At 46.2% G+C, this 9,608-nt stretch overlaps 1 non-coding gene across 1 annotated transcript; it reads left to right on the top strand.

Moving 5' to 3' along the window:
* Nucleotides 1–8,811: 8,811 nt before the first annotated feature.
* On the top strand, nt 8,812–8,883 carry TRNAE-CUC (transfer RNA glutamic acid (anticodon CUC)). The gene has a single exon. It is a non-coding gene; the product is annotated as a tRNA-Glu (tRNA).
* The last annotated feature ends 725 nt before the right edge of the window (nt 8,884–9,608 follow it).

Below are 9,608 nucleotides of genomic sequence, written 5' to 3'. Positions count from 1 at the left end.
ATCCATACATCTTTACGTAGACATTTTCTTGCTGCTGGATTCTTCAGGTCCAATAAAGTGAAAACACACTGTGTTTTGTACACTATATATTTTACACTAAAGGGTTCTAGGTAGAATGCACCTGCGAGTGCTCAACTTTAAAAAAAAATGCAGCAGAGCATTGTGGGGGATTCTACAGGTTTGGCATCAAAGGTCCGCATCCTTCTCCTCCCCACTCCCTTCCCTCGGCACCCTCCGCGGCAGGCAGAATTTTTATTTCTCGAAGCAGACGTGGAAAACGTAGCCGTGGGATACGGGAGCTGAATGAGAGGCTCGAGGGCTCTGCTCTCGGCCTCCGTTTCCCTTCCTTCTGTGTAGCTAACAGGCTTTTCGGCCATTAATGGGTTCTCCACTTGATGCACAATTGGGGGAACACCCGGGAAAGCTTCGGAGATTTCCAGGCTCCGTTTGACGATAGATGCATCTAACTGGGCGGGGGGGAGGGGTTGTAGGTAGAAGGTAAACGCTTTTTCCTGCCAGGCTTCCAGAAAGGAAACCTCAGTTTAGCAACTGCCTAAGCCTTTGCTACATCGATTCTCTAGCTTTAATGAATCTCAGAATCTTTATTTTTTTTGGAATGCTGTGGACTTCTCGACATAATCAGCTTTAGCACCGTTATTTTTGTGTGCGCGTGTGAGTGCGTGGGGGGCGGGAAATCTGGACGCTGAAGCTGAAAACGCAAGCCTTACATCACCACCTGCTTTACTTGTTGATAATCTTTTTTTATATCTCCAAAGTGTGAAGACTTTTGTGGGGGAGGGAGGGGGGGAGGGTTTGAAGCACTGGAGTTCTGCATCCCACCATAGTAACCACATGCAGATGTGCCAGGTCTCGTGTCCATTTCTGTCGCACACGCCTGCTCCAACTGTTTGTGTCTCTCTCTCCTGAGTGCGGGGAGCTTGCTTCTCCGCCCGTCCCTTTAGGCGCCACTGAAGGCGACTGCCAGTTGAATCTGATGAGCGATAGACATGCTCAGCAGGGCACATCCGCCCTGGAGGGGGAATCCCTTCTCTCTTGGATCAGTTCTTCCGCCAGGAGCCTGATAAAATTTATTTGTACTCTTTTTTTTTAACACGACCACCCTTTATGCTTTTGGTTTGCAGCAGTCCCGGTTACTGGCACGGGCCAACATCTTTGCTTTTCCCTCCGTGCCAGGTGTGCTTAGGAGCCATAGAGTTTTCGGAAAGGCCGCACATGTTCCGTTGTCCTGACCTCCTTAGTTCTAAGGCGGAAAGCGCCTCTTCATAATTTCTCCCAACCTTTTCTGGTGCCTTAGAGGCTCAGTGGGATTGCTGCCGTGCCCCAAATACATATCGATGGAAGCTGTTTCAAGGCCGTTGCCCCCCTCCCCACGAAAGGCTTTCATGCCCCCCCCTTCTTTGGAGAGAAATTAGTTATGACACTTAGTTGCTGGTTGTAGAACCTGCCCTGCCTCCCGTCCGTTACAGGTGGATGGAAACTATTGTGAGGGTGTAAAACTAGCGCATGGGCTAGAGGAGGAAATCAGCAGGGGTTGTGAGTGTCGTTTGCCAGGGTTTGTTTGGGGAGGGGGGGGTCAGGTAGTCATCAGTGTTGGAAAAGGAGAGAACAGTCAGTTGGACAGGAAACTTGGAAGAGAGAGATTGAACCGTTTCTCCTGTACTGGTGACTATTGGGGAAAACTTTGTCAATAAAACATTCCTTTTGGAAAAGCATAACCGACTTGTCTTTTCTGTTTGCTTGCAAAGCCGCTTGGAGCGTTTGCCCTCGAGTTACAGCGACTCCTCCCTGGGTTACAAAAGGAGGTCAAGATAGATCTCTGAGCCGTGGCTGCTACTACTGCTTCTGAAGCGATTGCCCCAGTGGTTCAGTGCCTCTGCTGCAACTTGACTTACAGGGAGCCTTAAAGGTTGAGCTGGAAATTATAAAACCTTATAAAATAATTATATAATAGAATTATAGAGTTGGAAGGGGCCATACAGGCCATCTAGTCCAACCCCCTGCTCAATGCAGGGTCAGCCTAGAGCATCCCTGACAAGTGCTTGTCCATGCTTGAAGACTGCCAGTTAGGGGGAGCCGACCACTTCCCTAGGAAGCTGATTCCACTGTTGAACAACTCTTACTGTAAAAAACATTTTCCTAATATCTAGCCGGTACCTTTCCACCCACAATTTAAACCCATTATTGCGAGTCCTATCTTCTGCTGCCAACAGGAACAGCTCCCTGCCCTTCTCACATAGACAGCCCTTCAAATACTTAAGAACAATCCTGTCCCTGGGCCCCTGATCATCCTCATCGCTCTCCTCTGCACCCGCTCCATTCTGTCCACATCCTTTTTGGAGTGAGGCTTCCAGAACTGCACACAGTACTCCAGGTGCGACCTGACCAATGCTGTGTATAGTGGAACTATGACATCTTGCGAGTTGGATGTTATGCCTCTGTTAATGCACCCCAAGATCACATTAGCCTATTTTGCCACTGCATCACACTGGCTGCTCATGTTTAACTTATGGTCCACCCCAAGATCTTGTTCACACACACTGCCGCTCTGAAATGTATGCATGTCCCTCATATATTAAATGTATGTCCCTCGTATATTAAGTGTACACAATAGATATGATAGGCCTGGAATACAGGCTACATGTAAAACCACCAGTGTAAACTGTTATAGAAATATTCAACACGATGATATACATAATATAAATGACCAATCGACCTTACACATTTTAGCCTCTTGGGCCTTCCTCAGTGGTCATATATATAAAACATGATTTTTAAAAACACATCTGGAAATTAGGAACCCTTGTGTGGCCAGACCTAAAGTAGTAGCACCAATCATAGGCCTTTAAGCATGGTAACTTTCTCGCACAAGCATCTGTTGTAAAATTATCAATGTTTCTGGATGGGTATCACACCAGTGACAAAATTTATTAGCCATACGAGTACGGTCTCCTTGTACCTTTTTTGTTGGTAACTTGACTTTTTTTTAACCTGCATACCAAAAATACAACTCTGGAAGAACCTCTGCCAGATATCTGGTAGTAGGGAACCCCCAAATCTGGGCAGAAATTTTACAGGAACATATTTTGTAAGCATTCCAATGGTGGGGAGGGGAGGAGGTGCAGTGACAGAGTCATTTTTTTAATCCTGTGCTTCCTTCCTTCCATATTGCAACAACCCTGTGAGGTAGATTAGGCTGAGGGACAGCGACTGACTCAAGTTCACTCTGAGCTTCGTGACTGAATAAGGATTTCAACCCAAGTCCTGGTCTAACACGAATCACTAGCGAGGAAGACGCGTAGGGAAGGAGTAGGAGTTGGTTTTTACATGCCGACTTTCTCTACCACAAGGAAGAATCAAACCAATTTACAATCACCCCCTCCCCACAACAGACACCCTGTGAGGTAGGTGGGACTGAGAGAGCTCTAAGAGAGCTGTGACTAGCCCAAGGTCACCCAGCTGGCTTCATGTGCAGGAGTGGGGAAACCAACCCGGTTCACCAGATCAGCCTCCGTCGCTCATGTGGAGGAGTGGGGGATCAAGCCCGGTTCTCCCCAGATCAGAGTCCACTGCTCCAAACCACCGCTTTTAACCACTACAACACACTGGAGAGAGAGAGAGCAAGAGAGACACACCCTGTCCAGGGTTGCAGAGGCTTCATTTCTGTTTTCCTTCTCCTTTTAAAAAATCCAAATTCCTGGCAGTCCTGGGAGGAGAACTAATTAGGGAAAACCAACATGGTTTGGGAGTAATTCTGGTGAAACTTGAAAGCGATCCGTGTATGTGTGTAAGCAAGCCCCTAGGCCTCTACAACTCATACAGATGAATTTGGATTAGTTGCATGTGTGCTACGATCAACTCTCGCATCTCCTCTTCAGGGGATACTCTGCCTTCCTGAAAGGGCACACGCCTGATGAGATCCAACATTCAGATATTCTCATCTATGTCGGCGCAGCCTGGAGTTTTCAAAAAGGAGACGATAAATCGGCAAGGAGGAATACCTGCTGGGAATAAAGGAAGAAACCTTTGGCTTGCAGAGGATATGGAGGCTTGTTTTATCGGAAAAGTCCTTCCAGAATGGAGATTTTCATTCAGCACCGTGGAAGAATCCCTTCTGTGTTTAGCACTGCTTCCCAACCAGGGGTCCGTGGACCCCCAGGGGTCCGCGAGAACTAAATTAAGGTCCGCGAAACAATGTTATAAACCCATAATAAATTAATATTTTCAATTAAAAGTTCTGTATTATAAAAATATATATATTCAAATATTATTCGAAGTTTAATGTTTAACTAACAGTTATGATTAAAGTTTATTTTCAAATTCTTGGAATTTTTATTTTGAACCTTGGGGTCCCTGCACCGAACAAAAAAGTCCTAGTGGTCCCTGGTCAAAAAAAGGTTGGGAACCACTGGTGTATAGCAAGGGGGCAGGTGGAAGGATTTATGCTTCTGCTTACTTGCAGGGGCTGAGTCACTCCCAGATGCTTGGCCCTACCTGTCGGCTTCCCGAGTAGACTGAGGTATGAATCATTCTCCCAGTGTTATAATTTTATTTCATGTGGGCTGCTGTCTGGTATGATCCCGTCAATAAAAAAGGAACATAGGGGTGGGAGCTGAGGAGCAAAAAAAAAAAAAAAGGCCACAAACCAAATTTATAACTAAAACATTGCCGCTGCCAGAAAGTGTGGGAGAATAGGGTTGCCAGGTCCCTCTTCGCCAGCAGCGGGAGATTTTGAGAGTGGAGGGCAGGGTTTGGGGAGGGACTTCAATGCCATAGAGTTAGGGTTGCCAACCTCCAGGTACTTAGTAAACCATGAAATAGCAGAAAATATGCAAAGTTTTATACTGCAGTCTTTTTAGTTAGATATATGTTTCACAAATATTCACATTATATTAAAGTTCATATATGAATTTGTACGATCACAATATATCAATTGACAATTATTGTCAATTGATCTATTGTGATTGTACAAATTCATATATGAACTTTAATATAATGTGAATATTTGTGAAACATATATCTAACTAAAAAGATTGCAGTATAAAACTTTGCATATTTTCTGCTATTTCATGGTTTACTAACTACTTATATGGCATGCTAACTTCATATTGGTTCAACCTCCAGGTACTAGCTGGAGATCTGCTATTACAACTGATCTCCAGCCGATAGAGATCAGTTCCTCTGAAGAAAATGGCTGCTTTGGCAATTGGACTCTATGGCATTGACGTCCCTCCCCTCCCCAGACCCCGCCCTTCTCAGGCTCCGTGTCAGGCATGGCCTGAGGAAAGGATGTTGTGGTTTTCTCCAGGTGCTGGCCAAGGCCAGCTCTAGCCCTGCAAACAACGTGTTTGGACTGCACTTTGTGGGAATGCCGGTAGAATCCTACCTCCCTGACAGCTCCTGGGAAGGGGGTTGCCATGGCATACAGATCTACCCTGATTTGCCCTATGCTCTTTCATATATGCCCTGTACAGTGCTTATAGTTTTCATTAGTGTCCATTTGACTCTTAGCTTCTGTTAACCTGTGGATTTTCCAATAAATCAACTCTCTTTTGGACTACTTGTCTACTGATGTCTGTTTATGGGATTATCATGGGACTAGAGCTGACACTCCGCCCCAGAAACCTCCCGCTGGTGACGAAGAGGGACCTGGAAACCCTACATAGAGTCCAATTGCCAGGTGCCTCTACGAAGCCCACAAGCAAGATAACTGCAGCAGCACCACCCTGCCCGTGTTCCACAGTACCACATATAATAGGCATGCTCCTCTGATCCTGAAAAGAATAGGTATGCATCATGATGACTAGTATCCATTTTAACTAGTAGTTATGGATAGCCCTGTCCTCCACTACCATGTTCACTAGCCTCTTAAAGCCCTCCAAGTTGGCAGCTATTACCACATCCTGGGTCAGGGAGTTCCATAGTTTAACTAGGCGTTGTGTGAAGAAATACTTCCTTTTATCAGTTTTGAATCTCTCACCCGACAGCTTCAGTCAAATACCATCAACAGAATTGGGCATCCAATGAACAGTGCAATAAAATTTGGGTTGTAGAAATGTGGAGCCAACCAGAAGTCTGAAGCAGAGCTGAAACAAACCTGACAACAAAGCATCAGCGTTTAAACATGACATGTTAAAGGATGCAGAATTACGCAGTAGGAGTATATGTACCCAACAAGCAGTACACAGTGGTAGTCCCCAGTCCCTATCCCTTTACCAATGCTACTTTCTGGACAATGTAATTACGGCACAGTCCTCTTTTTTTCTTGCTTTCAAGTCACACCTGACTTATGGTGACCCCGGTGGGGTTTTCAAGGCTAGAGACGTTCAGAGGTGGTTTGCCATTGCCTGCCTCAGCATCCCTACCCAGGTATTCCTTGGAGGTCTCCCATCCAAATACTTGCCAGGGTCGACCCTGCTTAGCTTCCAATATCTGTTGAGATCAGGCTAGCCTGGGCTATCCAGGTCAGGGCAGCCCTATTACCTGTGCAAAAAAGCCCAACTCAGCTTTGCATAGTTTGTGGAAGGGCCTGGTATTATTGCTGGGGATGCAAATTAATGCAGCTGCAAAAAAACAACAACCAACAACAAGTTATTTCTGCGTTCTGGTTTCCAAAATATTATTCTGAAGTGCCTTTAACGCATCCCACTGTCTTTTGCACTTTGTTTAATGTCCCGGCCTGTTCCATGGTGTTCTGGAGCTATTTTGGCCTGGAAAGGTTGCAGACTATTTCTGTGTTCTGGTTTCCAAAATATTGTTCTGGAGTGTCTTTAACGCATCCCACTGTTTTTGGCGGACCTGTTATTATATTCAGGCATTATAGGGTAGTTGATTAATTATTATCTATCAAGTGTTTTTATAAATCTGATAAAATTTAGCACTCTGTAAGAGAATAGAAAACTCTGTAAAGGGCATCATAAAGAACTCATTCTAGATTTTAAGGGGTGAGAATGAAGTTGATATATCAATTTATTAATCCGTACAGCTTGAACGCTGGCATGTGTTTGTTTTCCCCTCCTTTACCCCTTCTTGTTTCTGTACCCTATTACATATAAAATAAAATATTTTTTTAAATAAATAAAAAATATAAATGCACACTATTTCTGTGTTCTGCTTTCCAAAATATTGTTCTGGAGTGTCTTTAACACATCCCACTGTTTTTGACGGACCTGTTATTTGTTTAGCGCCCGTTCCGGCCATCCCAGCTTTTACCTGTCCTTATTATCTGTTTGCTGCACACATTACGCAGTCGCTGCTTTGTTTGTTACTGATGCAATACTGTTTTTTCTGCACTGTATCTACACTCTCTCTCTGTGTTAAGTGCCGTCAAGTCACTTCCAACTCATGGCGACCCTATGAATCAATGTCCTCCAAAATGTCCTATCTTTAACAGCCTTGCTCAGGTCTTGCGAATTGAGGGCCCTGGCTTCCTTTATAGAGTCAGTCCATCTCTTGTTGGGTCTTCCTCTTTTCCTGCTGCCTTCAACTTTTCCTAGCATGATTGTCTTTTCCAGATCTACACTCTGTAGGGTAATATACTATGCTTATTCACAGTTCTGTACACTTGGTCCTAGTACTTTGCTTATTGGATGTCGGTGGGGATGCCAACCTCCAGGCAGAACCTGGAGACCTCCCGGAGTGATAACTGATCTCCAGAGTGCAGAGATCAGTTGCCCTGGAGAAAATGTCTGCTTTGGAGGGGGGACTCTATGGGGTTATACCCTGCTGAGGTCCCTCCCCTCCCCAAACTCCGCCTTCCCCAGGCTCCACCCCCCATATCTCCAGGAATGTCCAGACCTGGCAGTGGCAGCCCTAGTTGGCTGTCTCTTCATGTTGACTACATCGACTTGCAGCGTCTAAGCCTCTTCGAGTCCCTCAAATGTATTGACTACAGTCCAAGACCAATAAAAATAGAACCAATGCAATCATTCAAACTTCCAGAATGCCAAATAACTCGCGAGAAAAGAAACATTTAAAATGATAAATTCACAGAATTATACATTGCCGTATCCCTCCTTACCCCGCTCTCTGCATGGTTGATGGCATGGCATGTTTGCATTTTTTTGCTTGTATTGTTTTCTAATTTTGCCTAGTCCTGAATTGCACGGTGTGTTGGATATGGTTTTAATGCTGTCTTGATCACACCGTTTGGACAGTTTGTAATCCTTCAGTTTCTGCAAGGCAGGGGAGCTATACGTTGAGCAAATAAGGAAGACAGGCGAAGACTTGGAGCATTAAAAAACCCCAACAACCTGTACAATATCGTTGCTTCTGTGACTATCAGATCCGGCCTGTCATTGGAACGACCATGGCAAGACTATGCCAAAGGCAGCAAGGCAGGCCGGTAGTTATCTGGACCCAAATCTCAGACAGGCTAAAGTACAAACCGGGCAAAACTCTGCATTGCATAATCTGCAGTCAAAGGCATTATTATCCTGCCTTTCTTTGCTGGGCAGAGCCTTCTGGACAATGCATGCCCGTCCTAATAATTTCATCAATAAGTTATTCAATGTTTTGCGATTGAAAGGATAAAATAAGGTGGTGATGTCAATATATCCCATTCAGCTGTCAGAGAGGAGAATCAGTGCTCCTCCCCATGGTTCTTTTTACATCGTTTACATTATTCTTTCAGCTCTTTTAGCGAGAGGACTAAATGCAGAACAAAACCGTTTCTTACTAATAGTGTGCTTGCAAAACGGGGAATGAAATAATCAAAATGCATAGATTTTTTTGTTAAAAAAGGTAACTCTTTGTCTGAAAGATAGCCAGCACAGGTAGCATTTGCCGCAAGCTTCCCTGGTGGTCTAGTGGTTAGGATTCGGCGCTCTCACCGCCGCGGCCCGGGTTCGATTCCCGGTCAGGGAACATAATTTTTTTCCTCTCCGGCTAGCGGCAGTTTAATTTCATTTTCCCCCCGCTCTAATTTTCAGAGCACCTGGAAGTAGTGGGGGGGCCTTTCCCCGGTGCAGCAAAATGACTGGCGGGGTGGGCTCTTGCTAGGGTCTCTGTTGGCTGCAACGCCCCCCCCTCCCGGATTTCCTGCGCAGCATCTACCAGGATGCATGCAAAGGACTAGGCTGGCTGGCACGCTTTACAGAAAAAGCCACCTCCACCCCCTGCATCGTCAGGCCGCAATCCAGCGCTCGCTGACTTGGGGGTAAGTCTTGGGGGGAGGATTGCATAGGACTGGGGCAAGCGAGTCCTTATTTGCACCGCCTGCCAGGCCTTCTAAGGGGGCCTCTGGGTGCTGCAGAGGCTGGGTATTCCCATGGCGTTATGGGTCATGCAAACCGCCTGTGGGGGGTGGAGGGATCCGTGGGGGGGGGGATGCATCACAGGCGCTCAGGCTCTGCTGTGCAAACGTACGGGCACAAAGATTTGCTGTGCAAACGCTCCCTCGCCCCCCACGCGGGAAAGGCCCGTGACAGTGGGGTGGGGGTGAAGCGTTTCCTCGGAAGCAAGCCCCCGGGTGGTGGTGGTGGAGGAGGTTTGCACCCTAGGAATCATGCCGAGGATTGCAGCCAGAGCTGGGATTTCCAGCCCCCTCCAGCCAATGCACGAGTGTCCGCCTGGACGCGTTCGTCCCTCTT

Source organism: Euleptes europaea, chromosome 2 (assembly GCF_029931775.1).
Source record: "Euleptes europaea isolate rEulEur1 chromosome 2, rEulEur1.hap1, whole genome shotgun sequence".
In the NCBI taxonomy this organism is placed as follows: Eukaryota; Metazoa; Chordata; class Lepidosauria; order Squamata; family Sphaerodactylidae; genus Euleptes; species Euleptes europaea.
This window is presented reverse-complemented; position numbering and strand designations above follow the sequence as displayed.